The sequence below is a fragment of the Dreissena polymorpha genome, chromosome 5, assembly GCF_020536995.1.
Source record: "Dreissena polymorpha isolate Duluth1 chromosome 5, UMN_Dpol_1.0, whole genome shotgun sequence".
NCBI lineage: Eukaryota > Metazoa > Mollusca > Bivalvia > Myida > Dreissenidae > Dreissena > Dreissena polymorpha.
The window spans coordinates 25,365,942-25,372,857 of NC_068359.1; positions in this window are offsets into that span (position 1 = coordinate 25,365,942).

The following is a 6,916-nucleotide window of genomic DNA, read 5'->3' on the forward strand; positions in this document are numbered from 1 at the left end:
AGGCGCCATTTAAATACCTACAGTGAATTTGTCCAAATAACAGCATTCCAAAATGAACCTTCTTAAGCAAAATTAAATTATATATTTTACTTTAATGTAACATGTGAACCAATTTTCTTTTTTACCTTATGATAAAATATGACTTTTCTGCAGTGAAATAACAGCAGTGAAAATAAACAAATTGTTATTTTCACCGGTGAAAATAACAAATTTTCGGAACTCCTTTTCTATTTTAAGATTATCATAAATAATTTTTTTTTTTTTCTATGATCACGAGTGAATTAAAATCGACATTCCACCGAATCCAACAATTAATTTTTCTTATTTTATGCTTTTCACCGTTTATTTACATTTTAAAAGAGTTTCACTGAAGACTTTCGCTGGTATAATGACGTCATTTCGTCACACTAATGGCGTCATTTTGTGTTTTGAAATGTATTGGGGCACGCCACGGGAGAAAAGGGTAACTTTTCAGCGAAAGGGAAACAGCTATTAATTATTTTCTTGAAAAAGGGGGATAAAAGAAACAGAAAATTTGTTTAATGTCAGTGTAAGATCGTTTGTTGTTTCACTTGTGATCATAGAAAAATAATATTGTCAATGATCACTCGTGAAATAACAAATGATCTTACACTGACATGAACAAATATCCTCTATTTCTTCATGAGATATACCTTTTTGCCCTAGATAATGTTACTGGTGTTAACAAAAGAAGCGTAATTTAAGAATCAAAGCCATTATTTTATTTCTGCATATTTCATGTATAACCCTGTAATTACTAACATGCATGAGTTAATTTCTATGGAAATCATGACAAAATTCTGATCTGTTATGTTTTGATTAATATCAAGCCCAAATATATGATTATAGTAAAATTATATTTGGGTCATGCTCTGTGAAAAGGGGGTTTAATGCATGTGTGTAAAGTGTCATCACTGATTAGCTTGGGTGCAGTTTGCACAGGCTAATCAGGGACAACACTTTCCGCCTAAGCTGGATTTTAGCTAAGATAAGACTATCTTTAAATAAAACATACCATAAAAGCGGAAAGTGTCATCCCTGATTAACCTGTGCAAACTGCACAGGCAAATCAGGGATGACACTTTACACATGTGCATTACACCCCCTTTTCACAGATCACGGCCCATTTGTTAGCATAGTTAAGCAGGGTAATTCCTTTCAAGGCAGGTATGAGGGATGGAATTCAGTCAATGTCATATGTTCTGTTTTGATACACCTAGTCGAAATTCCATACAAGTAGATCATAAAAACCTATAAATCTGTATATTCAATCCCAGGGTAAACAACTAGAAGCCAGGTCAAACGGAGCATAATTATTGGGAAAACCAACTGATTTCAGTGAGGATGACCTGTTTTTCCATATAAATATTTCAAAATGCATTTAAATTCTCATTGTTCATATAAAAAAGATCAATAATTGTCAAAATTATGAAACATACTTATGTCTTTCAATGACCATTTGATATGAACTTCATTAGTGCATACATTTAAAATCATGATTCATTTCCCTAGTGTGTAATCTTGAAAAACATATTTTTTTTTTTTGCCAATATCTGTTATTAATTGTTTTATTTAATCAATTCTAAAACACAACAGGATCAATGTTTTTCTGCAGACAACAGTTAACAGTATGAAACTCTGAAAATAAAGTTTTCATAGAAAACCAGTGGGTAATCAAAGATCTATAGGTCTTTGGGGTAATTAAAGAAAAGATGTTCAGTTCATGGACAAATCAAAATAAGGTTTGCTTTACTTTACTGTAATTATTATTTTTTAAATCGTTTATTCATATGTGCATATATGAAACCAGGCTAACACCCTCATAATTTGATTCCTCTCTGACAAGAACCTAATTTACGGATAAAGCATTTGTTCTGAAATCGAATGCAATACAACCATGACAATTAACAAGGACTTGAATTCTTAATTGCATTGAATTATATATGTCATGAATTGCCCATACATGTTTTTATGCATACAGGCATTAACAATTAAAGAAAACCATAAAATAACAGCATACGCATTTTAATGAAATGCACCAAAAATCATTAATCTTAAAAATGTATGATTGTATAAAAAAATTGCTTAGTTTACAAATACTCATTAAACATTAAAGGAATATTAAAATGCCTATTTTAATAACTTTTTCCAATGGACCATTATAACTAGCTACCATATGTGTTCATTTGTAAAAAAACAAACACAACCAGCCTTATCAAATATTCAATCAATTTAATGCCTTTAAATGGATAAATTGCCACCAGTTGATCAGGATGTATTAATAAAATATTAAATTCATTCTCTGTGTGAATGCTGTTATTATTCAGAAATCCTGGATGATTTGCAATTTCAATTCATCTGAATTTGAAGTGTTTTTTACTCCAAAAAAATATTAAGGTATTTTGCATAATATAATTTAACAAAAGTGTCTCTTGAAAAGTTTAAAACATCCTGGTATAAATGTACTTTTACTAAAGTGATTGTGTTATATGAATGCTATGAAACAGGTACTTCAACTACTTCAACTTCACGCCTCTTTTAATGTTTGTGATACTGGTCGTGTACGTAATTCCGGCCTGTACGTAAAAAATCGGCCACCTGTGTTTAATCATTTTCATGATCTAAACACACATGTTTTGATTATTTTTAGAACAATCAACTTGAAAACCAACCCTAATCTCAACATTTTGCATATTAAAGAAGCATATCACTGTAAACGTTTGCATGACAATGTCTCAGCCATAACACAAGATATTTCTCTCATGGGAAAAGTGACGTCATTATACATTGCAAAAATTATATTCATATAAGAAACAAATATATTTGATAAAATTATTATTATTTCTATCTGATAAACTTTAATTAAGGTATTTTTTATTAATTGTATAAAAACATACATTTAAAACAAAAAAATCAGGACCTCAATATAAAGTTTTAATATTTGAATTACCTCCCTTGATTTGAATATTAATAGTTTACATGTTGTAAAATTAAATATATAAGCGTTTACTAAAAATCGACACTGAAGTCAACTTTTTAAACATAATGTTTTTACTTTCTTAGCTATGTTAAAAAAAATTGATTAAAACTATTGAAAATAAATATTTTTTATCAATTTGCAGTTCCCCATTAACCGTGCAGGCCTTTGAATATTTATTAAAATAGGTAGGGGGAGTAACTGGTATATAATGTCGCATATTTTATAGTTTCAAGTCAAAAATTGTGTTTGTGTAAACCTTTATTAATACTCTTAAAATTAGAACATTCGTCTAAAGATATTGCTCTGTAATTGTACCTGCAGATTAAACTGAAAAGTGGCCGATTTTTTAGGTACAAATACCCTACAAAAATTGATAGTTTATATGACATAAATTTCTGTTCATAAAAGTAACATACACTGATCTAATTCTATTGAAATTTTCATGCTAGGTGAGTTTTGAACCCAGGATTATATATGTGAAGTTTAGTTTAAACCAGTTGCCTAAAACAAAAGATTTTGTTAAAATAGTCCCAAAAGTGGCTGGAATTACGTACACGACCAGTATGCTTCAAACAAACTTAAAATAAAAAACATATAAGAATGTGGTTAGTCAAATCAATTTTGATTATCAATGTATAATTATGTGGAACTGAAGGACAGCGTACTTGTTTTGCAATTGAAGTATGTCATAAATACAGGCATCTCAAAGGATTTTAATTTCCTTTGGCCATGTTGTGTCGCTCAGTTGAAATCATGTTGCCACTAAAAAACTAGCCATTGTGTAGCTATTCATAAACAAGAGCACTGCATAACGGGTTCCACGCTCGGCTACAGGTGCAGTTTTGAATAAATGAAAGCTTGTCAGATTTTTTTTTTTTTTAAAGGTCACAGTGACCTTGACCTTTGACCTAGTGACCCAAAAATGGGTGTGGCGTGTAGAACTCATCAAGGTGCATCTACATATGAAGTTTAAAAGTTGTAGGTGGAAGCAATTTGATTTTAGAGCCAATTTTCAAAACCTTAACAAAATGTTTAGGTTTTAGCATGACGAAGGACGGCGGACGGCGGATGACACGACGAGATGGCTATGACAATACCTCATGTTTTCTTCGAAAACGCCTCGCTAATAACAGTCTAAAATGAAAAAGGGGCATAATGTGTGTTACTTTTAAGGCAGGAAAATAAATATTGCACAACTTCATGTTCAACATGGGAAATGCCTACTGAACAGTTTTGGTCTAGGGACACACAGATGGAGAGACAGACAGACGGACGGAAAAAAAAGACAGACAGGTGGTTCCAGTTAACCACTCTTTAACTATGTACCGAGGGGTTTTATCAAGGAATTAACATTTTTATAGTGCATTATATGCAGAAGGCAGAATTTACTCAGGTTCAATTTTATAATCAAGGCATAATAGCAAAAACTCATTTTGCAGTATACTTTAAGGCTCCAGGGGCATTATAAGTAAATGGGGCGGTCAACATTTGGGCTAGTCATTGTTACAAAAAGTAACAATTGTACAGTGCAAATTGAGAAACAAATCTTCGAGGGTATCTATACATAGGTTATATACCAGTAATTAAGTAAAAGAGCAAAATTGCATCATTACATCCTTGTGTTTTTTTCAGAATATGAAATGCTCGCTGCCCAAATGTTTAAATGTTAACGTCATTCCCATGAATCGCAATCTTTTTTTATAGAATGTTTGTAGATAATGCGAAGTTATATTTGAATACAATCAGCAAAATATTATTTCTTCTTCATGATATTCATTGAAATATTGACCTGCCATATGCTATTTAATAAGACAGAGATAAAAAAAGAAGAGAATTATTCAATGACACTGCAAACACTTTAATAAAAACCATAATACATCAAGATGAATGCAAAATTTCAGTTTGCTTTGATGTTAAGTTTTTAAATGGGACATTCACTAAATTATCCTTGAACTATAAATCACACATTGATTAAATGTTATGGTTTGCAATAAATTATAAATATGTCGCATGTTGTTGTCTTTAGTTGTCTGGAAGTGTTCTCCGCTTTGTAAGCAAACACTTATAAATCATTGCTAAATCAGATTATCTATGCGGATGTTTTAAAGGTTTTTGATGGGAAATTACTTTTCAAAATAACCATTAACCAAAGTAATAATTTAAAATATACGAGTACTGGTACGTACACTACATGAAACAAGAGGGCCATGATGGCCCTGAATCGCTCACCTGACTCATTAAGATCAGATGAAAACTATGACCTCTATTGTCTACACAATGTTTTTCTATGATTTGACCTAGTGACCTAGTTCCTGACTCTAGATGACCCAAATACAATCCCAATCCAGATTTCATCAAGATAAACATTCTGACCACAGTTCATAACTATTGGATGAAAACTGTGACCTCTATTGTCAACACAAGGTTTTTCTATTTATTTGACCTAGATTTTTACCCCAGATGACCCAAATACAATCCCACCCAGATTTCATCAAGAATTCTGACCAAATTTCATAAAGGTTGGATGAAAACTGTGATCTCTAATGTCTTCACAAGGTTTTTCTATTATTTGACCTAGTGACCTAGTTTTTGACCCCAGATGACCCAAATAAAATCCCAACCCAGATTTCATCAAGATAAACATTCTGACCATATTTCATAAAGATTGGATGAAAACTGTGACCTCTATTGTCTACAGAAGGTTGTTCTATTATTTGACCTAGTGACCTTGTTTTTGACCCCAGATGACCCAAATACAATCCCAAACCGGATTTCATCAAGATAAACATTTTGACCAAATTTCATCAAGATTGGATGCAAACTGTGACCTCTACTGTCTACACAAACAAATTGTTGACGGACGGACGCACGGACACACGCAGGCACGCACAACGGACGCCGGACATCACATGATCACATAAGCTCACCATGTCACTTCATGACAGGTGACCTAAAAATATTTGTCGGAGATAAACATGAACAGTTGTGGTTAAAATCCAATAGAAACAAGGGCTGTTTGTAAAACATACATGCCCCCCTATATGGGCTATAAGTTGTAGTAGCAGCCATTGTGTGAATACGTGGTGGTGGTGGTGGTGGTGTAGTAGTAGTAGTAGTAGTAGGAGTAGTAGTAGTAGTAGTAGTAGTAGTAGTAGTAGTAGTAGTAATAGTAGTTGTAGTAGTAGTAGTAGTAGTAGTAGTAGTAGTAGTAGTAGTAGTAGTAGTAGTATCAGTAGTAGTAGTAGTAGTAGTAGAAGTAGTAGTAGTATTAGTAGTAGTAGTAGAAGTAGTAGTAGTAGTAGTAGTAGTAGTAGTAGTAGTAGTAGTGGTAGTAGTAGTAGTAGTAGTAGTGGTAAAAGTAGTAGTAGTAGTGGCAGTAGTAGTAGAAGTAGTAATAGTAGACGTGGTGGTGGTGGTGGTGGTGGTGGTGGTGGTGGTGGTGGTGGTGGTGGTGGTGGTGGTGGTGGTGGTGGTACTAGTAGTAGTAGTACTAGTAGTAGTAGTAGTAGTAGTAGTAGTAGTAGTAGTAGTAAGTAGTAGTAGTAGTAGTAGTAGTAGTAGTAGTAGTAGTAGTAGTAGTAGTAGTAGCAGTAGCAGTAGCAGAAGCAGTAGCAGCATTACAAGACCAATACTTAAGAATGATCAAATGGGAAAAGGTAACCTAGCACTGGCAGTAAATATGGGGCTCATTTACAGGTCAGATTTGGAATCTCTGCTGTTAAATGAGATTTTGAATGAATTAAAGGGAGGCAAATCTGTAATAAAAAGAACATGCATAAACCGTAGTTGTTTCCCTTGTTTGAACCATGCTAAATCCTTACAAGTTTGGAAAGAATTGGATGAAAAATTTGGACTTTATTGCATAAACACAATTTTCTCAATTCAAGGGGAGGTAATTCTGTACTTCATGGACCA